General features: G+C 54.9%; 51 non-coding genes across 51 annotated transcripts; all 51 read right to left on the bottom strand.

The window, feature by feature from the left end:
* Window positions 1-176: 176 nt before the first annotated feature.
* Window positions 177-258, bottom strand: Trnal-cag (transfer RNA leucine (anticodon CAG)). Its single transcript has one exon. It is a non-coding gene; the product is annotated as a tRNA-Leu (tRNA).
* Window positions 259-336: 78 nt separating this feature from the next.
* Window positions 337-418, bottom strand: Trnal-aag (transfer RNA leucine (anticodon AAG)). The gene has a single exon. It is a non-coding gene; the product is annotated as a tRNA-Leu (tRNA).
* Window positions 419-706: 288 nt separating this feature from the next.
* On the bottom strand, window positions 707-778 carry Trnah-gug (transfer RNA histidin (anticodon GUG)). Its single transcript has one exon. It is a non-coding gene; the product is annotated as a tRNA-His (tRNA).
* A 382-nt stretch (window positions 779-1,160) lies between these two features.
* On the bottom strand, window positions 1,161-1,232 carry Trnae-cuc (transfer RNA glutamic acid (anticodon CUC)). Its single transcript has one exon. It is a non-coding gene; the product is annotated as a tRNA-Glu (tRNA).
* Window positions 1,233-1,506: 274 nt separating this feature from the next.
* On the bottom strand, window positions 1,507-1,588 carry Trnal-cag (transfer RNA leucine (anticodon CAG)). The gene has a single exon. It is a non-coding gene; the product is annotated as a tRNA-Leu (tRNA).
* A 220-nt stretch (window positions 1,589-1,808) lies between these two features.
* Window positions 1,809-1,890, bottom strand: Trnal-aag (transfer RNA leucine (anticodon AAG)). The gene has a single exon. It is a non-coding gene; the product is annotated as a tRNA-Leu (tRNA).
* Window positions 1,891-2,178: 288 nt separating this feature from the next.
* Window positions 2,179-2,250, bottom strand: Trnah-gug (transfer RNA histidin (anticodon GUG)). The gene has a single exon. It is a non-coding gene; the product is annotated as a tRNA-His (tRNA).
* Window positions 2,251-2,632: 382 nt separating this feature from the next.
* On the bottom strand, window positions 2,633-2,704 carry Trnae-cuc (transfer RNA glutamic acid (anticodon CUC)). The gene has a single exon. It is a non-coding gene; the product is annotated as a tRNA-Glu (tRNA).
* A 274-nt stretch (window positions 2,705-2,978) lies between these two features.
* On the bottom strand, window positions 2,979-3,060 carry Trnal-cag (transfer RNA leucine (anticodon CAG)). The gene has a single exon. It is a non-coding gene; the product is annotated as a tRNA-Leu (tRNA).
* A 78-nt stretch (window positions 3,061-3,138) lies between these two features.
* On the bottom strand, window positions 3,139-3,220 carry Trnal-aag (transfer RNA leucine (anticodon AAG)). Its single transcript has one exon. It is a non-coding gene; the product is annotated as a tRNA-Leu (tRNA).
* A 288-nt stretch (window positions 3,221-3,508) lies between these two features.
* Window positions 3,509-3,580, bottom strand: Trnah-gug (transfer RNA histidin (anticodon GUG)). Its single transcript has one exon. It is a non-coding gene; the product is annotated as a tRNA-His (tRNA).
* A 382-nt stretch (window positions 3,581-3,962) lies between these two features.
* Window positions 3,963-4,034, bottom strand: Trnae-cuc (transfer RNA glutamic acid (anticodon CUC)). Its single transcript has one exon. It is a non-coding gene; the product is annotated as a tRNA-Glu (tRNA).
* A 274-nt stretch (window positions 4,035-4,308) lies between these two features.
* Trnal-cag (transfer RNA leucine (anticodon CAG)) lies at window positions 4,309-4,390 on the bottom strand. Its single transcript has one exon. It is a non-coding gene; the product is annotated as a tRNA-Leu (tRNA).
* A 78-nt stretch (window positions 4,391-4,468) lies between these two features.
* Trnal-aag (transfer RNA leucine (anticodon AAG)) lies at window positions 4,469-4,550 on the bottom strand. Its single transcript has one exon. It is a non-coding gene; the product is annotated as a tRNA-Leu (tRNA).
* A 288-nt stretch (window positions 4,551-4,838) lies between these two features.
* On the bottom strand, window positions 4,839-4,910 carry Trnah-gug (transfer RNA histidin (anticodon GUG)). The gene has a single exon. It is a non-coding gene; the product is annotated as a tRNA-His (tRNA).
* A 382-nt stretch (window positions 4,911-5,292) lies between these two features.
* Trnae-cuc (transfer RNA glutamic acid (anticodon CUC)) lies at window positions 5,293-5,364 on the bottom strand. Its single transcript has one exon. It is a non-coding gene; the product is annotated as a tRNA-Glu (tRNA).
* A 274-nt stretch (window positions 5,365-5,638) lies between these two features.
* On the bottom strand, window positions 5,639-5,720 carry Trnal-cag (transfer RNA leucine (anticodon CAG)). Its single transcript has one exon. It is a non-coding gene; the product is annotated as a tRNA-Leu (tRNA).
* A 78-nt stretch (window positions 5,721-5,798) lies between these two features.
* On the bottom strand, window positions 5,799-5,880 carry Trnal-aag (transfer RNA leucine (anticodon AAG)). Its single transcript has one exon. It is a non-coding gene; the product is annotated as a tRNA-Leu (tRNA).
* A 288-nt stretch (window positions 5,881-6,168) lies between these two features.
* Window positions 6,169-6,240, bottom strand: Trnah-gug (transfer RNA histidin (anticodon GUG)). The gene has a single exon. It is a non-coding gene; the product is annotated as a tRNA-His (tRNA).
* A 382-nt stretch (window positions 6,241-6,622) lies between these two features.
* On the bottom strand, window positions 6,623-6,694 carry Trnae-cuc (transfer RNA glutamic acid (anticodon CUC)). The gene has a single exon. It is a non-coding gene; the product is annotated as a tRNA-Glu (tRNA).
* A 274-nt stretch (window positions 6,695-6,968) lies between these two features.
* Trnal-cag (transfer RNA leucine (anticodon CAG)) lies at window positions 6,969-7,050 on the bottom strand. Its single transcript has one exon. It is a non-coding gene; the product is annotated as a tRNA-Leu (tRNA).
* A 78-nt stretch (window positions 7,051-7,128) lies between these two features.
* On the bottom strand, window positions 7,129-7,210 carry Trnal-aag (transfer RNA leucine (anticodon AAG)). The gene has a single exon. It is a non-coding gene; the product is annotated as a tRNA-Leu (tRNA).
* Window positions 7,211-7,498: 288 nt separating this feature from the next.
* Trnah-gug (transfer RNA histidin (anticodon GUG)) lies at window positions 7,499-7,570 on the bottom strand. The gene has a single exon. It is a non-coding gene; the product is annotated as a tRNA-His (tRNA).
* Window positions 7,571-7,952: 382 nt separating this feature from the next.
* On the bottom strand, window positions 7,953-8,024 carry Trnae-cuc (transfer RNA glutamic acid (anticodon CUC)). Its single transcript has one exon. It is a non-coding gene; the product is annotated as a tRNA-Glu (tRNA).
* Window positions 8,025-8,298: 274 nt separating this feature from the next.
* Window positions 8,299-8,380, bottom strand: Trnal-cag (transfer RNA leucine (anticodon CAG)). The gene has a single exon. It is a non-coding gene; the product is annotated as a tRNA-Leu (tRNA).
* Window positions 8,381-8,458: 78 nt separating this feature from the next.
* On the bottom strand, window positions 8,459-8,540 carry Trnal-aag (transfer RNA leucine (anticodon AAG)). The gene has a single exon. It is a non-coding gene; the product is annotated as a tRNA-Leu (tRNA).
* A 288-nt stretch (window positions 8,541-8,828) lies between these two features.
* On the bottom strand, window positions 8,829-8,900 carry Trnah-gug (transfer RNA histidin (anticodon GUG)). The gene has a single exon. It is a non-coding gene; the product is annotated as a tRNA-His (tRNA).
* Window positions 8,901-9,282: 382 nt separating this feature from the next.
* Window positions 9,283-9,354, bottom strand: Trnae-cuc (transfer RNA glutamic acid (anticodon CUC)). The gene has a single exon. It is a non-coding gene; the product is annotated as a tRNA-Glu (tRNA).
* A 274-nt stretch (window positions 9,355-9,628) lies between these two features.
* On the bottom strand, window positions 9,629-9,710 carry Trnal-cag (transfer RNA leucine (anticodon CAG)). Its single transcript has one exon. It is a non-coding gene; the product is annotated as a tRNA-Leu (tRNA).
* A 78-nt stretch (window positions 9,711-9,788) lies between these two features.
* Window positions 9,789-9,870, bottom strand: Trnal-aag (transfer RNA leucine (anticodon AAG)). Its single transcript has one exon. It is a non-coding gene; the product is annotated as a tRNA-Leu (tRNA).
* A 288-nt stretch (window positions 9,871-10,158) lies between these two features.
* Trnah-gug (transfer RNA histidin (anticodon GUG)) lies at window positions 10,159-10,230 on the bottom strand. The gene has a single exon. It is a non-coding gene; the product is annotated as a tRNA-His (tRNA).
* A 382-nt stretch (window positions 10,231-10,612) lies between these two features.
* Window positions 10,613-10,684, bottom strand: Trnae-cuc (transfer RNA glutamic acid (anticodon CUC)). Its single transcript has one exon. It is a non-coding gene; the product is annotated as a tRNA-Glu (tRNA).
* Window positions 10,685-10,958: 274 nt separating this feature from the next.
* Trnal-cag (transfer RNA leucine (anticodon CAG)) lies at window positions 10,959-11,040 on the bottom strand. Its single transcript has one exon. It is a non-coding gene; the product is annotated as a tRNA-Leu (tRNA).
* A 78-nt stretch (window positions 11,041-11,118) lies between these two features.
* Window positions 11,119-11,200, bottom strand: Trnal-aag (transfer RNA leucine (anticodon AAG)). Its single transcript has one exon. It is a non-coding gene; the product is annotated as a tRNA-Leu (tRNA).
* Window positions 11,201-11,488: 288 nt separating this feature from the next.
* On the bottom strand, window positions 11,489-11,560 carry Trnah-gug (transfer RNA histidin (anticodon GUG)). Its single transcript has one exon. It is a non-coding gene; the product is annotated as a tRNA-His (tRNA).
* A 382-nt stretch (window positions 11,561-11,942) lies between these two features.
* On the bottom strand, window positions 11,943-12,014 carry Trnae-cuc (transfer RNA glutamic acid (anticodon CUC)). The gene has a single exon. It is a non-coding gene; the product is annotated as a tRNA-Glu (tRNA).
* A 274-nt stretch (window positions 12,015-12,288) lies between these two features.
* Window positions 12,289-12,370, bottom strand: Trnal-cag (transfer RNA leucine (anticodon CAG)). Its single transcript has one exon. It is a non-coding gene; the product is annotated as a tRNA-Leu (tRNA).
* Window positions 12,371-12,448: 78 nt separating this feature from the next.
* Window positions 12,449-12,530, bottom strand: Trnal-aag (transfer RNA leucine (anticodon AAG)). The gene has a single exon. It is a non-coding gene; the product is annotated as a tRNA-Leu (tRNA).
* A 288-nt stretch (window positions 12,531-12,818) lies between these two features.
* Window positions 12,819-12,890, bottom strand: Trnah-gug (transfer RNA histidin (anticodon GUG)). The gene has a single exon. It is a non-coding gene; the product is annotated as a tRNA-His (tRNA).
* A 382-nt stretch (window positions 12,891-13,272) lies between these two features.
* Trnae-cuc (transfer RNA glutamic acid (anticodon CUC)) lies at window positions 13,273-13,344 on the bottom strand. Its single transcript has one exon. It is a non-coding gene; the product is annotated as a tRNA-Glu (tRNA).
* Window positions 13,345-13,618: 274 nt separating this feature from the next.
* On the bottom strand, window positions 13,619-13,700 carry Trnal-cag (transfer RNA leucine (anticodon CAG)). Its single transcript has one exon. It is a non-coding gene; the product is annotated as a tRNA-Leu (tRNA).
* Window positions 13,701-13,778: 78 nt separating this feature from the next.
* On the bottom strand, window positions 13,779-13,860 carry Trnal-aag (transfer RNA leucine (anticodon AAG)). The gene has a single exon. It is a non-coding gene; the product is annotated as a tRNA-Leu (tRNA).
* A 288-nt stretch (window positions 13,861-14,148) lies between these two features.
* Window positions 14,149-14,220, bottom strand: Trnah-gug (transfer RNA histidin (anticodon GUG)). Its single transcript has one exon. It is a non-coding gene; the product is annotated as a tRNA-His (tRNA).
* A 382-nt stretch (window positions 14,221-14,602) lies between these two features.
* Window positions 14,603-14,674, bottom strand: Trnae-cuc (transfer RNA glutamic acid (anticodon CUC)). The gene has a single exon. It is a non-coding gene; the product is annotated as a tRNA-Glu (tRNA).
* Window positions 14,675-14,948: 274 nt separating this feature from the next.
* Window positions 14,949-15,030, bottom strand: Trnal-cag (transfer RNA leucine (anticodon CAG)). The gene has a single exon. It is a non-coding gene; the product is annotated as a tRNA-Leu (tRNA).
* A 78-nt stretch (window positions 15,031-15,108) lies between these two features.
* On the bottom strand, window positions 15,109-15,190 carry Trnal-aag (transfer RNA leucine (anticodon AAG)). The gene has a single exon. It is a non-coding gene; the product is annotated as a tRNA-Leu (tRNA).
* Window positions 15,191-15,478: 288 nt separating this feature from the next.
* On the bottom strand, window positions 15,479-15,550 carry Trnah-gug (transfer RNA histidin (anticodon GUG)). The gene has a single exon. It is a non-coding gene; the product is annotated as a tRNA-His (tRNA).
* Window positions 15,551-15,932: 382 nt separating this feature from the next.
* On the bottom strand, window positions 15,933-16,004 carry Trnae-cuc (transfer RNA glutamic acid (anticodon CUC)). Its single transcript has one exon. It is a non-coding gene; the product is annotated as a tRNA-Glu (tRNA).
* Window positions 16,005-16,278: 274 nt separating this feature from the next.
* Window positions 16,279-16,360, bottom strand: Trnal-cag (transfer RNA leucine (anticodon CAG)). Its single transcript has one exon. It is a non-coding gene; the product is annotated as a tRNA-Leu (tRNA).
* A 78-nt stretch (window positions 16,361-16,438) lies between these two features.
* On the bottom strand, window positions 16,439-16,520 carry Trnal-aag (transfer RNA leucine (anticodon AAG)). Its single transcript has one exon. It is a non-coding gene; the product is annotated as a tRNA-Leu (tRNA).
* Window positions 16,521-16,808: 288 nt separating this feature from the next.
* On the bottom strand, window positions 16,809-16,880 carry Trnah-gug (transfer RNA histidin (anticodon GUG)). Its single transcript has one exon. It is a non-coding gene; the product is annotated as a tRNA-His (tRNA).
* Between the last annotated feature and the right edge of the window lie 129 nt (window positions 16,881-17,009).

Raw genomic sequence — 17,009 nt, 5'->3', positions numbered from 1 at the left:
GCTCGGGACACGTTTCGTGGAGACGAACGCCAGCCATCATGACACCAAACTGCGCCTGTGAATCATGTCGTTGCACCGCGCACTGTGCTGCGACAATTTAAGAAAGAGACGCTCACGGCTTGCTGCGCTGTTTCGTCGCGGGTAGTCAGTGCTCCGGCTTTCGAGACAGAAAACATTGGCAGCGGTGGGATTCGAACCCACGCCTCCGAGGAGACTGGTGCCTGAAACCAGCGCCTTAGACCGCTCGGCCACGCTACCGACGCCGCACGGCGGTCAGAGGAGCTGCGTTCTACCCCACGAGAAAACACCGCAATGGCACAAAAAACGAGAAAAAATTGGCAGCGGTGGGATTCGAACCCACGCCTCCGAAGAGACTGGTGCCTTAAACCAGCGCCTTAGACCGCTCGGCCACGCTACCTGTGCCAGTGTTCTTCGCTTTTGTAGAAACAGTCCACGACACAGCTTCCTGTTCTGCTGCGACTGGCTGCTCATCCATTGCACCTCAAACAAATGCCTTCTTCGAATAGAGATTCACTACACAGGCAGCTGCCCGCGTTCTGGTGCGGCGGCATTACGTGTTGATAATGAATTGGTAGTGCCACCTGCAGCCTGCGGAACATGAGTGAAAAATCAAGAGGGCACCGTGTTTTCAAACACTGAGTCACAATCGTCACTGCAGCGACAGCAAGGCAAAAAGTTTAAAAATTGCCGTGACCAGGATTCGAACCTGGGTTATTGCGGCCACAACGCAATGTCCTAACCACTAGACGATCACGGCCACGGAAGCACCGCCGACAGCAGTTCTCGCGACTGCAAGTGGCGATGAACAGCAAAGCTCGGCCCACACACCACTGCGTCTCCCCACAGCTGTGTCAGACGCGATCTCCATTATATGTACACTGGCAAACGAACGTGTCTACGCTGTTAGGACACCAAGCAGTGTGGTTAGCTGCATTCAACCCCCGTGGCAATGTCTTGCAGTCCTCCAAGTCTGTTGACCACAGGTATGTGCGTCGATAAGAGGTGGACAGATGTCGCATCGCTCTCGCCGTCACTTGTCACGCCGAATCGTACTTAACGTAGTTTTCTGCAAGCGTCAGCGGAGCGTCAGTCGAGCTAAGTCGGGCCAAGTCGCATAAGAGGAGCAACAAAATGCGCATTTCCGGTACCGGGAATCGAACCCGGGCCTCCTGGGTGAGAGCCAGGTATCCTAGCCACTAGACCACACCGGACAACGGCACAAGGGCTCCTCCAGCGAACACAGCAAGCTGTACGCACGCTACTTAACGACAACTGTAAACATAGACGCTCCCACTTTGTACAACGGCATGCTCGGGACACGTTTCGTGGAGACGAACGCCAGCCATCATGACACCAAACTGCGCCTGTGAATCATGTCGTTGCACCGCGCACTGTGCTGCGACAATTTAAGAAAGAGACGCTCACGGCTTGCTGCGCTGTTTCGTCGCGGGTAGTCAGTGCTCCGGCTTTCGAGACAGAAAACATTGGCAGCGGTGGGATTCGAACCCACGCCTCCGAGGAGACTGGTGCCTGAAACCAGCGCCTTAGACCGCTCGGCCACGCTACCGACGCCGCACGGCGGTCAGAGGAGCTGCGTTCTACCCCACGAGAAAACACCGCAATGGCACAAAAAACGAGAAAAAATTGGCAGCTTTTTTTTTTTTATTTCTTAATTTGATTTTATGGTAAATAGAAGCGGCCACGCTACCGACGCCGCACGGCGGTCAGAGGAGCTGCGTTCTACCCCACGAGAAAACACCGCAATGGCACAAAAAACGAGAAAAAATTGGCAGCGGTGGGATTCGAACCCACGCCTCCGAAGAGACTGGTGCCTTAAACCAGCGCCTTAGACCGCTCGGCCACGCTACCTGTGCCAGTGTTCTTCGCTTTTGTAGAAACAGTCCACGACACAGCTTCCTGTTCTGCTGCGACTGGCTGCTCATCCATTGCACCTCAAACAAATGCCTTCTTCGAATAGAGATTCACTACACAGGCAGCTGCCCGCGTTCTGGTGCGGCGGCATTACGTGTTGATAATGAATTGGTAGTGCCACCTGCAGCCTGCGGAACATGAGTGAAAAATCAAGAGGGCACCGTGTTTTCAAACACTGAGTCACAATCGTCACTGCAGCGACAGCAAGGCAAAAAGTTTAAAAATTGCCGTGACCAGGATTCGAACCTGGGTTATTGCGGCCACAACGCAATGTCCTAACCACTAGACGATCACGGCCACGGAAGCACCGCCGACAGCAGTTCTCGCGACTGCAAGTGGCGATGAACAGCAAAGCTCGGCCCACACACCACTGCGTCTCCCCACAGCTGTGTCAGACGCGATCTCCATTATATGTACACTGGCAAACGAACGTGTCTGCGCTGTTAGGACACCAAGCAGTGTGGTTAGCTGCATTCAACCCCCGTGGCAATGTCTTGCAGTCCTCCAAGTCTGTTGACCACAGGTATGTGCGTCGATAAGAGGTGGACAGATGTCGCATCGCTCTCGCCGTCACTTGTCACGCCGAATCGTACTTAACGTAGTTTTCTGCAAGCGTCAGCGGAGCGTCAGTCGAGCTAAGTCGGGCCAAGTCGCATAAGAGGAGCAACAAAATGCGCATTTCCGGTACCGGGAATCGAACCCGGGCCTCCTGGGTGAGAGCCAGGTATCCTAGCCACTAGACCACACCGGACAACGGCACAAGGGCTCCTCCAGCGAACACAGCAAGCTGTACGCACGCTACTTAACGACAACTGTAAACATAGACGCTCCCACTTTGTACAACGGCATGCTCGGGACACGTTTCGTGGAGACGAACGCCAGCCATCATGACACCAAACTGCGCCTGTGAATCATGTCGTTGCACCGCGCACTGTGCTGCGACAATTTAAGAAAGAGACGCTCACGGCTTGCTGCGCTGTTTCGTCGCGGGTAGTCAGTGCTCCGGCTTTCGAGACAGAAAACATTGGCAGCGGTGGGATTCGAACCCACGCCTCCGAGGAGACTGGTGCCTGAAACCAGCGCCTTAGACCGCTCGGCCACGCTACCGACGCCGCACGGCGGTCAGAGGAGCTGCGTTCTACCCCACGAGAAAACACCGCAATGGCACAAAAAACGAGAAAAAATTGGCAGCGGTGGGATTCGAACCCACGCCTCCGAAGAGACTGGTGCCTTAAACCAGCGCCTTAGACCGCTCGGCCACGCTACCTGTGCCAGTGTTCTTCGCTTTTGTAGAAACAGTCCACGACACAGCTTCCTGTTCTGCTGCGACTGGCTGCTCATCCATTGCACCTCAAACAAATGCCTTCTTCGAATAGAGATTCACTACACAGGCAGCTGCCCGCGTTCTGGTGCGGCGGCATTACGTGTTGATAATGAATTGGTAGTGCCACCTGCAGCCTGCGGAACATGAGTGAAAAATCAAGAGGGCACCGTGTTTTCAAACACTGAGTCACAATCGTCACTGCAGCGACAGCAAGGCAAAAAGTTTAAAAATTGCCGTGACCAGGATTCGAACCTGGGTTATTGCGGCCACAACGCAATGTCCTAACCACTAGACGATCACGGCCACGGAAGCACCGCCGACAGCAGTTCTCGCGACTGCAAGTGGCGATGAACAGCAAAGCTCGGCCCACACACCACTGCGTCTCCCCACAGCTATGTCAGACGCGATCTCCATTATATGTACACTGGCAAACGAACGTGTCTGCGCTGTTAGGACACCAAGCAGTGTGGTTAGCTGCATTCAACCCCCGTGGCAATGTCTTGCAGTCCTCCAAGTCTGTTGACCACAGGTATGTGCGTCGATAAGAGGTGGACAGATGTCGCATCGCTCTCGCCGTCACTTGTCACGCCGAATCGTACTTAACGTAGTTTTCTGCAAGCGTCAGCGGAGCGTCAGTCGAGCTAAGTCGGGCCAAGTCGCATAAGAGGAGCAACAAAATGCGCATTTCCGGTACCGGGAATCGAACCCGGGCCTCCTGGGTGAGAGCCAGGTATCCTAGCCACTAGACCACACCGGACAACGGCACAAGGGCTCCTCCAGCGAACACAGCAAGCTGTACGCACGCTACTTAACGACAACTGTAAACATAGACGCTCCCACTTTGTACAACGGCATGCTCGGGACACGTTTCGTGGAGACGAACGCCAGCCATCATGACACCAAACTGCGCCTGTGAATCATGTCGTTGCACCGCGCACTGTGCTGCGACAATTTAAGAAAGAGACGCTCACGGCTTGCTGCGCTGTTTCGTCGCGGGTAGTCAGTGCTCCGGCTTTCGAGACAGAAAACATTGGCAGCGGTGGGATTCGAACCCACGCCTCCGAGGAGACTGGTGCCTGAAACCAGCGCCTTAGACCGCTCGGCCACGCTACCGACGCCGCACGGCGGTCAGAGGAGCTGCGTTCTACCCCACGAGAAAACACCGCAATGGCACAAAAAACGAGAAAAAATTGGCAGCGGTGGGATTCGAACCCACGCCTCCGAAGAGACTGGTGCCTTAAACCAGCGCCTTAGACCGCTCGGCCACGCTACCTGTGCCAGTGTTCTTCGCTTTTGTAGAAACAGTCCACGACACAGCTTCCTGTTCTGCTGCGACTGGCTGCTCATCCATTGCACCTCAAACAAATGCCTTCTTCGAATAGAGATTCACTACACAGGCAGCTGCCCGCGTTCTGGTGCGGCGGCATTACGTGTTGATAATGAATTGGTAGTGCCACCTGCAGCCTGCGGAACATGAGTGAAAAATCAAGAGGGCACCGTGTTTTCAAACACTGAGTCACAATCGTCACTGCAGCGACAGCAAGGCAAAAAGTTTAAAAATTGCCGTGACCAGGATTCGAACCTGGGTTATTGCGGCCACAACGCAATGTCCTAACCACTAGACGATCACGGCCACGGAAGCACCGCCGACAGCAGTTCTCGCGACTGCAAGTGGCGATGAACAGCAAAGCTCGGCCCACACACCACTGCGTCTCCCCACAGCTGTGTCAGACGCGATCTCCATTATATGTACACTGGCAAACGAACGTGTCTGCGCTGTTAGGACACCAAGCAGTGTGGTTAGCTGCATTCAACCCCCGTGGCAATGTCTTGCAGTCCTCCAAGTCTGTTGACCACAGGTATGTGCGTCGATAAGAGGTGGACAGATGTCGCATCGCTCTCGCCGTCACTTGTCACGCCGAATCGTACTTAACGTAGTTTTCTGCAAGCGTCAGCGGAGCGTCAGTCGAGCTAAGTCGGGCCAAGTCGCATAAGAGGAGCAACAAAATGCGCATTTCCGGTACCGGGAATCGAACCCGGGCCTCCTGGGTGAGAGCCAGGTATCCTAGCCACTAGACCACACCGGACAACGGCACAAGGGCTCCTCCAGCGAACACAGCAAGCTGTACGCACGCTACTTAACGACAACTGTAAACATAGACGCTCCCACTTTGTACAACGGCATGCTCGGGACACGTTTCGTGGAGACGAACGCCAGCCATCATGACACCAAACTGCGCCTGTGAATCATGTCGTTGCACCGCGCACTGTGCTGCGACAATTTAAGAAAGAGACGCTCACGGCTTGCTGCGCTGTTTCGTCGCGGGTAGTCAGTGCTCCGGCTTTCGAGACAGAAAACATTGGCAGCGGTGGGATTCGAACCCACGCCTCCGAGGAGACTGGTGCCTGAAACCAGCGCCTTAGACCGCTCGGCCACGCTACCGACGCCGCACGGCGGTCAGAGGAGCTGCGTTCTACCCCACGAGAAAACACCGCAATGGCACAAAAAACGAGAAAAAATTGGCAGCGGTGGGATTCGAACCCACGCCTCCGAAGAGACTGGTGCCTTAAACCAGCGCCTTAGACCGCTCGGCCACGCTACCTGTGCCAGTGTTCTTCGCTTTTGTAGAAACAGTCCACGACACAGCTTCCTGTTCTGCTGCGACTGGCTGCTCATCCATTGCACCTCAAACAAATGCCTTCTTCGAATAGAGATTCACTACACAGGCAGCTGCCCGCGTTCTGGTGCGGCGGCATTACGTGTTGATAATGAATTGGTAGTGCCACCTGCAGCCTGCGGAACATGAGTGAAAAATCAAGAGGGCACCGTGTTTTCAAACACTGAGTCACAATCGTCACTGCAGCGACAGCAAGGCAAAAAGTTTAAAAATTGCCGTGACCAGGATTCGAACCTGGGTTATTGCGGCCACAACGCAATGTCCTAACCACTAGACGATCACGGCCACGGAAGCACCGCCGACAGCAGTTCTCGCGACTGCAAGTGGCGATGAACAGCAAAGCTCGGCCCACACACCACTGCGTCTCCCCACAGCTGTGTCAGACGCGATCTCCATTATATGTACACTGGCAAACGAACGTGTCTGCGCTGTTAGGACACCAAGCAGTGTGGTTAGCTGCATTCAACCCCCGTGGCAATGTCTTGCAGTCCTCCAAGTCTGTTGACCACAGGTATGTGCGTCGATAAGAGGTGGACAGATGTCGCATCGCTCTCGCCGTCACTTGTCACGCCGAATCGTACTTAACGTAGTTTTCTGCAAGCGTCAGCGGAGCGTCAGTCGAGCTAAGTCGGGCCAAGTCGCATAAGAGGAGCAACAAAATGCGCATTTCCGGTACCGGGAATCGAACCCGGGCCTCCTGGGTGAGAGCCAGGTATCCTAGCCACTAGACCACACCGGACAACGGCACAAGGGCTCCTCCAGCGAACACAGCAAGCTGTACGCACGCTACTTAACGACAACTGTAAACATAGACGCTCCCACTTTGTACAACGGCATGCTCGGGACACGTTTCGTGGAGACGAACGCCAGCCATCATGACACCAAACTGCGCCTGTGAATCATGTCGTTGCACCGCGCACTGTGCTGCGACAATTTAAGAAAGAGACGCTCACGGCTTGCTGCGCTGTTTCGTCGCGGGTAGTCAGTGCTCCGGCTTTCGAGACAGAAAACATTGGCAGCGGTGGGATTCGAACCCACGCCTCCGAGGAGACTGGTGCCTGAAACCAGCGCCTTAGACCGCTCGGCCACGCTACCGACGCCGCACGGCGGTCAGAGGAGCTGCGTTCTACCCCACGAGAAAACACCGCAATGGCACAAAAAACGAGAAAAAATTGGCAGCGGTGGGATTCGAACCCACGCCTCCGAAGAGACTGGTGCCTTAAACCAGCGCCTTAGACCGCTCGGCCACGCTACCTGTGCCAGTGTTCTTCGCTTTTGTAGAAACAGTCCACGACACAGCTTCCTGTTCTGCTGCGACTGGCTGCTCATCCATTGCACCTCAAACAAATGCCTTCTTCGAATAGAGATTCACTACACAGGCAGCTGCCCGCGTTCTGGTGCGGCGGCATTACGTGTTGATAATGAATTGGTAGTGCCACCTGCAGCCTGCGGAACATGAGTGAAAAATCAAGAGGGCACCGTGTTTTCAAACACTGAGTCACAATCGTCACTGCAGCGACAGCAAGGCAAAAAGTTTAAAAATTGCCGTGACCAGGATTCGAACCTGGGTTATTGCGGCCACAACGCAATGTCCTAACCACTAGACGATCACGGCCACGGAAGCACCGCCGACAGCAGTTCTCGCGACTGCAAGTGGCGATGAACAGCAAAGCTCGGCCCACACACCACTGCGTCTCCCCACAGCTGTGTCAGACGCGATCTCCATTATATGTACACTGGCAAACGAACGTGTCTGCGCTGTTAGGACACCAAGCAGTGTGGTTAGCTGCATTCAACCCCCGTGGCAATGTCTTGCAGTCCTCCAAGTCTGTTGACCACAGGTATGTGCGTCGATAAGAGGTGGACAGATGTCGCATCGCTCTCGCCGTCACTTGTCACGCCGAATCGTACTTAACGTAGTTTTCTGCAAGCGTCAGCGGAGCGTCAGTCGAGCTAAGTCGGGCCAAGTCGCATAAGAGGAGCAACAAAATGCGCATTTCCGGTACCGGGAATCGAACCCGGGCCTCCTGGGTGAGAGCCAGGTATCCTAGCCACTAGACCACACCGGACAACGGCACAAGGGCTCCTCCAGCGAACACAGCAAGCTGTACGCACGCTACTTAACGACAACTGTAAACATAGACGCTCCCACTTTGTACAACGGCATGCTCGGGACACGTTTCGTGGAGACGAACGCCAGCCATCATGACACCAAACTGCGCCTGTGAATCATGTCGTTGCACCGCGCACTGTGCTGCGACAATTTAAGAAAGAGACGCTCACGGCTTGCTGCGCTGTTTCGTCGCGGGTAGTCAGTGCTCCGGCTTTCGAGACAGAAAACATTGGCAGCGGTGGGATTCGAACCCACGCCTCCGAGGAGACTGGTGCCTGAAACCAGCGCCTTAGACCGCTCGGCCACGCTACCGACGCCGCACGGCGGTCAGAGGAGCTGCGTTCTACCCCACGAGAAAACACCGCAATGGCACAAAAAACGAGAAAAAATTGGCAGCGGTGGGATTCGAACCCACGCCTCCGAAGAGACTGGTGCCTTAAACCAGCGCCTTAGACCGCTCGGCCACGCTACCTGTGCCAGTGTTCTTCGCTTTTGTAGAAACAGTCCACGACACAGCTTCCTGTTCTGCTGCGACTGGCTGCTCATCCATTGCACCTCAAACAAATGCCTTCTTCGAATAGAGATTCACTACACAGGCAGCTGCCCGCGTTCTGGTGCGGCGGCATTACGTGTTGATAATGAATTGGTAGTGCCACCTGCAGCCTGCGGAACATGAGTGAAAAATCAAGAGGGCACCGTGTTTTCAAACACTGAGTCACAATCGTCACTGCAGCGACAGCAAGGCAAAAAGTTTAAAAATTGCCGTGACCAGGATTCGAACCTGGGTTATTGCGGCCACAACGCAATGTCCTAACCACTAGACGATCACGGCCACGGAAGCACCGCCGACAGCAGTTCTCGCGACTGCAAGTGGCGATGAACAGCAAAGCTCGGCCCACACACCACTGCGTCTCCCCACAGCTGTGTCAGACGCGATCTCCATTATATGTACACTGGCAAACGAACGTGTCTGCGCTGTTAGGACACCAAGCAGTGTGGTTAGCTGCATTCAACCCCCGTGGCAATGTCTTGCAGTCCTCCAAGTCTGTTGACCACAGGTATGTGCGTCGATAAGAGGTGGACAGATGTCGCATCGCTCTCGCCGTCACTTGTCACGCCGAATCGTACTTAACGTAGTTTTCTGCAAGCGTCAGCGGAGCGTCAGTCGAGCTAAGTCGGGCCAAGTCGCATAAGAGGAGCAACAAAATGCGCATTTCCGGTACCGGGAATCGAACCCGGGCCTCCTGGGTGAGAGCCAGGTATCCTAGCCACTAGACCACACCGGACAACGGCACAAGGGCTCCTCCAGCGAACACAGCAAGCTGTACGCACGCTACTTAACGACAACTGTAAACATAGACGCTCCCACTTTGTACAACGGCATGCTCGGGACACGTTTCGTGGAGACGAACGCCAGCCATCATGACACCAAACTGCGCCTGTGAATCATGTCGTTGCACCGCGCACTGTGCTGCGACAATTTAAGAAAGAGACGCTCACGGCTTGCTGCGCTGTTTCGTCGCGGGTAGTCAGTGCTCCGGCTTTCGAGACAGAAAACATTGGCAGCGGTGGGATTCGAACCCACGCCTCCGAGGAGACTGGTGCCTGAAACCAGCGCCTTAGACCGCTCGGCCACGCTACCGACGCCGCACGGCGGTCAGAGGAGCTGCGTTCTACCCCACGAGAAAACACCGCAATGGCACAAAAAACGAGAAAAAATTGGCAGCGGTGGGATTCGAACCCACGCCTCCGAAGAGACTGGTGCCTTAAACCAGCGCCTTAGACCGCTCGGCCACGCTACCTGTGCCAGTGTTCTTCGCTTTTGTAGAAACAGTCCACGACACAGCTTCCTGTTCTGCTGCGACTGGCTGCTCATCCATTGCACCTCAAACAAATGCCTTCTTCGAATAGAGATTCACTACACAGGCAGCTGCCCGCGTTCTGGTGCGGCGGCATTACGTGTTGATAATGAATTGGTAGTGCCACCTGCAGCCTGCGGAACATGAGTGAAAAATCAAGAGGGCACCGTGTTTTCAAACACTGAGTCACAATCGTCACTGCAGCGACAGCAAGGCAAAAAGTTTAAAAATTGCCGTGACCAGGATTCGAACCTGGGTTATTGCGGCCACAACGCAATGTCCTAACCACTAGACGATCACGGCCACGGAAGCACCGCCGACAGCAGTTCTCGCGACTGCAAGTGGCGATGAACAGCAAAGCTCGGCCCACACACCACTGCGTCTCCCCACAGCTGTGTCAGACGCGATCTCCATTATATGTACACTGGCAAACGAACGTGTCTGCGCTGTTAGGACACCAAGCAGTGTGGTTAGCTGCATTCAACCCCCGTGGCAATGTCTTGCAGTCCTCCAAGTCTGTTGACCACAGGTATGTGCGTCGATAAGAGGTGGACAGATGTCGCATCGCTCTCGCCGTCACTTGTCACGCCGAATCGTACTTAACGTAGTTTTCTGCAAGCGTCAGCGGAGCGTCAGTCGAGCTAAGTCGGGCCAAGTCGCATAAGAGGAGCAACAAAATGCGCATTTCCGGTACCGGGAATCGAACCCGGGCCTCCTGGGTGAGAGCCAGGTATCCTAGCCACTAGACCACACCGGACAACGGCACAAGGGCTCCTCCAGCGAACACAGCAAGCTGTACGCACGCTACTTAACGACAACTGTAAACATAGACGCTCCCACTTTGTACAACGGCATGCTCGGGACACGTTTCGTGGAGACGAACGCCAGCCATCATGACACCAAACTGCGCCTGTGAATCATGTCGTTGCACCGCGCACTGTGCTGCGACAATTTAAGAAAGAGACGCTCACGGCTTGCTGCGCTGTTTCGTCGCGGGTAGTCAGTGCTCCGGCTTTCGAGACAGAAAACATTGGCAGCGGTGGGATTCGAACCCACGCCTCCGAGGAGACTGGTGCCTGAAACCAGCGCCTTAGACCGCTCGGCCACGCTACCGACGCCGCACGGCGGTCAGAGGAGCTGCGTTCTACCCCACGAGAAAACACCGCAATGGCACAAAAAACGAGAAAAAATTGGCAGCGGTGGGATTCGAACCCACGCCTCCGAAGAGACTGGTGCCTTAAACCAGCGCCTTAGACCGCTCGGCCACGCTACCTGTGCCAGTGTTCTTCGCTTTTGTAGAAACAGTCCACGACACAGCTTCCTGTTCTGCTGCGACTGGCTGCTCATCCATTGCACCTCAAACAAATGCCTTCTTCGAATAGAGATTCACTACACAGGCAGCTGCCCGCGTTCTGGTGCGGCGGCATTACGTGTTGATAATGAATTGGTAGTGCCACCTGCAGCCTGCGGAACATGAGTGAAAAATCAAGAGGGCACCGTGTTTTCAAACACTGAGTCACAATCGTCACTGCAGCGACAGCAAGGCAAAAAGTTTAAAAATTGCCGTGACCAGGATTCGAACCTGGGTTATTGCGGCCACAACGCAATGTCCTAACCACTAGACGATCACGGCCACGGAAGCACCGCCGACAGCAGTTCTCGCGACTGCAAGTGGCGATGAACAGCAAAGCTCGGCCCACACACCACTGCGTCTCCCCACAGCTGTGTCAGACGCGATCTCCATTATATGTACACTGGCAAACGAACGTGTCTGCGCTGTTAGGACACCAAGCAGTGTGGTTAGCTGCATTCAACCCCCGTGGCAATGTCTTGCAGTCCTCCAAGTCTGTTGACCACAGGTATGTGCGTCGATAAGAGGTGGACAGATGTCGCATCGCTCTCGCCGTCACTTCTCACGCCGAATCGTACTTAACGTAGTTTTCTGCAAGCGTCAGCGGAGCGTCAGTCGAGCTAAGTCGGGCCAAGTCGCATAAGAGGAGCAACAAAATGCGCATTTCCGGTACCGGGAATCGAACCCGGGCCTCCTGGGTGAGAGCCAGGTATCCTAGCCACTAGACCACACCGGACAACGGCACAAGGGCTCCTCCAGCGAACACAGCAAGCTGTACGCACGCTACTTAACGACAACTGTAAACATAGACGCTCCCACTTTGTACAACGGCATGCTCGGGACACGTTTCGTGGAGACGAACGCCAGCCATCATGACACCAAACTGCGCCTGTGAATCATGTCGTTGCACCGCGCACTGTGCTGCGACAATTTAAGAAAGAGACGCTCACGGCTTGCTGCGCTGTTTCGTCGCGGGTAGTCAGTGCTCCGGCTTTCGAGACAGAAAACATTGGCAGCGGTGGGATTCGAACCCACGCCTCCGAGGAGACTGGTGCCTGAAACCAGCGCCTTAGACCGCTCGGCCACGCTACCGACGCCGCACGGCGGTCAGAGGAGCTGCGTTCTACCCCACGAGAAAACACCGCAATGGCACAAAAAACGAGAAAAAATTGGCAGCGGTGGGATTCGAACCCACGCCTCCGAAGAGACTGGTGCCTTAAACCAGCGCCTTAGACCGCTCGGCCACGCTACCTGTGCCAGTGTTCTTCGCTTTTGTAGAAACAGTCCACGACACAGCTTCCTGTTCTGCTGCGACTGGCTGCTCATCCATTGCACCTCAAACAAATGCCTTCTTCGAATAGAGATTCACTACACAGGCAGCTGCCCGCGTTCTGGTGCGGCGGCATTACGTGTTGATAATGAATTGGTAGTGCCACCTGCAGCCTGCGGAACATGAGTGAAAAATCAAGAGGGCACCGTGTTTTCAAACACTGAGTCACAATCGTCACTGCAGCGACAGCAAGGCAAAAAGTTTAAAAATTGCCGTGACCAGGATTCGAACCTGGGTTATTGCGGCCACAACGCAATGTCCTAACCACTAGACGATCACGGCCACGGAAGCACCGCCGACAGCAGTTCTCGCGACTGCAAGTGGCGATGAACAGCAAAGCTCGGCCCACACACCACTGCGTCTCCCCACAGCTGTGTCAGACGCGATCTCCATTATATGTACACTGGCAAACGAACGTGTCTGCGCTGTTAGGACACCAAGCAGTGTGGTTAGCTGCATTCAACCCCCGTGGCAATGTCTTGCAGTCCTCCAAGTCTGTTGACCACAGGTATGTGCGTCGATAAGAGGTGGACAGATGTCGCATCGCTCTCGCCGTCACTTGTCACGCCGAATCGTACTTAACGTAGTTTTCTGCAAGCGTCAGCGGAGCGTCAGTCGAGCTAAGTCGGGCCAAGTCGCATAAGAGGAGCAACAAAATGCGCATTTCCGGTACCGGGAATCGAACCCGGGCCTCCTGGGTGAGAGCCAGGTATCCTAGCCACTAGACCACACCGGACAACGGCACAAGGGCTCCTCCAGCGAACACAGCAAGCTGTACGCACGCTACTTAACGACAACTGTAAACATAGACGCTCCCACTTTGTACAACGGCATGCTCGGGACACGTTTCGTGGAGACGAACGCCAGCCATCATGACACCAAACTGCGCCTGTGAATCATGTCGTTGCACCGCGCACTGTGCTGCGACAATTTAAGAAAGAGACGCTCACGGCTTGCTGCGCTGTTTCGTCGCGGGTAGTCAGTGCTCCGGCTTTCGAGACAGAAAACATTGGCAGCGGTGGGATTCGAACCCACGCCTCCGAGGAGACTGGTGCCTGAAACCAGCGCCTTAGACCGCTCGGCCACGCTACCGACGCCGCACGGCGGTCAGAGGAGCTGCGTTCTACCCCACGAGAAAACACCGCAATGGCACAAAAAACGAGAAAAAATTGGCAGCGGTGGGATTCGAACCCACGCCTCCGAAGAGACTGGTGCCTTAAACCAGCGCCTTAGACCGCTCGGCCACGCTACCTGTGCCAGTGTTCTTCGCTTTTGTAGAAACAGTCCACGACACAGCTTCCTGTTCTGCTGCGACTGGCTGCTCATCCATTGCACCTCAAACAAATGCCTTCTTCGAATAGAGATTCACTACACAGGCAGCTGCCCGCGTTCTGGTGCGGCGGCATTACGTGTTGATAATGAATTGGTAGTGCCACCTGCAGCCTGCGGAACATGAGTGAAAAATCAAGAGGGCACCGTGTTTTCAAACACTGAGTCACAATCGTCACTGCAGCGACAGCAAGGCAAAAAGTTTAAAAATTGCCGTGACCAGGATTCGAACCTGGGTTATTGCGGCCACAACGCAATGTCCTAACCACTAGACGATCACGGCCACGGAAGCACCGCCGACAGCAGTTCTCGCGACTGCAAGTGGCGATGAACAGCAAAGCTCGGCCCACACACCACTGCGTCTCCCCACAGCTGTGTCAGACGCGATCTCCATTATATGTACACTGGCAAACGAACGTGTCTACGCTGTTAGGACACCAAGCAGTGTGGTTAGCTGCATTCAACCCCCGTGGCAATGTCTTGCAGTCCTCCAAGTCTGTTGACCACAGGTATGTGCGTCGATAAGAGGTGGACAGATGTCGCATCGCTCTCGCCGTCACTTGTCACGCCGAATCGTACTTAACGTAGTTTTCTGCAAGCGTCAGCGGAGCGTCAGTCGAGCTAAGTCGGGCCAAGTCGCATAAGAGGAGCAACAAAATGCGCATTTCCGGTACCGGGAATCGAACCCGGGCCTCCTGGGTGAGAGCCAGGTATCCTAGCCACTAGACCACACCGGACAACGGCACAAGGGCTCCTCCAGCGAACACAGCAAGCTGTACGCACGCTACTTAACGACAACTGTAAACATAGACGCTCCCACTTTGTACAACGGCATGCTCGGGACACGTTTCGTGGAGACGAACGCCAGCCATCATGACACCAAACTGCGCCTGTGAATCATGTCGTTGCACCGCGCACTGTGCTGCGACAATTTAAGAAAGAGACGCTCACGGCTTGCTGCGCTGTTTCGTCGCGGGTAGTCAGTGCTCCGGCTTTCGAGACAGAAAACATTGGCAGCGGTGGGATTCGAACCCACGCCTCCGAGGAGACTGGTGCCTGAAACCAGCGCCTTAGACCGCTCGGCCACGCTACCGACGCCGCACGGCGGTCAGAGGAGCTGCGTTCTACCCCACGAGAAAACACCGCAATGGCACAAAAAACGAGAAAAAATTGGCAGCGGTGGGATTCGAACCCACGCCTCCGAAGAGACTGGTGCCTTAAACCAGCGCCTTAGACCGCTCGGCCACGCTACCTGTGCCAGTGTTCTTCGCTTTTGTAGAAACAGTCCACGACACAGCTTCCTGTTCTGCTGCGACTGGCTGCTCATCCATTGCACCTCAAACAAATGCCTTCTTCGAATAGAGATTCACTACACAGGCAGCTGCCCGCGTTCTGGTGCGGCGGCATTACGTGTTGATAATGAATTGGTAGTGCCACCTGCAGCCTGCGGAACATGAGTGAAAAATCAAGAGGGCACCGTGTTTTCAAACACTGAGTCACAATCGTCACTGCAGCGACAGCAAGGCAAAAAGTTTAAAAATTGCCGTGACCAGGATTCGAACCTGGGTTATTGCGGCCACAACGCAATGTCCTAACCACTAGACGATCACGGCCACGGAAGCACCGCCGACAGCAGTTCTCGCGACTGCAAGTGGCGATGAACAGCAAAGCTCGGCCCACACACCACTGCGTCTCCCCACAGCTGTGTCAGACGCGATCTCCATTATATGTACACTGGCAAACGAACGTGTCTGCGCTGTTAGGACACCAAGCAGTGTGGTTAGCTGCATTCAACCCCCGTGGCAATGTCTTGCAGTCCTCCAAGTCTGTTGACCACAGGTATGTGCGTCGATAAGAGGTGGACAGATGTCGCATCGCTCTCGCCGTCACTTGTCACGCCGAATCGTACTTAACGTAGTTTTCTGCAAGCGTCAGCGGAGCGTCAGTCGAGCTAAGTCGGGCCAAGTCGCATAAGAGGAGCAACAAAATGCGCATTTCCGGTACCGGGAATCGAACCCGGGCCTCCTGGGTGAGAGCCAGGTATCCTAGCCACTAGACCACACCGGACAACGGCACAAGGGCTCCTCCAGCGAACACAGCAAGCTGTACGCACGCTACTTAACGACAACTGTAAACATAGACGCTCCCACTTTGTACAACGGCATGCTCGGGACACGTTTCGTGGAGACGAACGCCAGCCATCATGACACCAAACTGCGCCTGTGAATCATGTCGTTGCACCGCGCACTGTGCTGCGACAATTTAAGAAAGAGACGCTCACGGCTTGCTGCGCTGTTTCGTCGCGGGTAGTCAGTGCTCCGGCTTTCGAGACAGAAAACATTGGCAGCGGTGGGATTCGAACCCACGCCTCCGAGGAGACTGGTGCCTGAAACCAGCGCCTTAGACCGCTCGGCCACGCTACCGACGCCGCACGGCGGTCAGAGGAGCTGCGTTCTACCCCACGAGAAAACACCGCAATGGCACAAAAAACGAGAAAAAATTGGCAGCGGTGGGATTCGAACCCACGCCTCCGAAGAGACTGGTGCCTTAAACCAGCGCCTTAGACCGCTCGGCCACGCTACCTGTGCCAGTGTTCTTCGCTTTTGTAGAAACAGTCCACGACACAGCTTCCTGTTCTGCTGCGACTGGCTGCTCATCCATTGCACCTCAAACAAATGCCTTCTTCGAATAGAGATTCACTACACAGGCAGCTGCCCGCGTTCTGGTGCGGCGGCATTACGTGTTGATAATGAATTGGTAGTGCCACCTGCAGCCTGCGGAACATGAGTGAAAAATCAAGAGGGCACCGTGTTTTCAAACACTGAGTCACAATCGTCACTGCAGCGACAGCAAGGCAAAAAGTTTAAAAATTGCCGTGACCAGGATTCGAACCTGGGTTATTGCGGCCACAACGCAATGTCCTAACCACTAGACGATCACGGCCACGGAAGCACCGCCGACAGCAGTTCTCGCGACTGCAAGTGGCGATGAACAGCAAAGCTCGGCCCACACACCACTGCGTCTCCCCACAGCTGTGTCAGACGCGATCTCCATTATATGTACACTGGCAAA

Source organism: Schistocerca cancellata, unplaced genomic scaffold (assembly GCF_023864275.1).
Source record: "Schistocerca cancellata isolate TAMUIC-IGC-003103 unplaced genomic scaffold, iqSchCanc2.1 HiC_scaffold_373, whole genome shotgun sequence".
Lineage (NCBI taxonomy): Eukaryota > Metazoa > Arthropoda > Insecta > Orthoptera > Acrididae > Schistocerca > Schistocerca cancellata.
The sequence above is the reverse complement of the archived record's forward strand: the minus strand, read 5'-3'. Positions and strand labels throughout refer to the sequence as shown.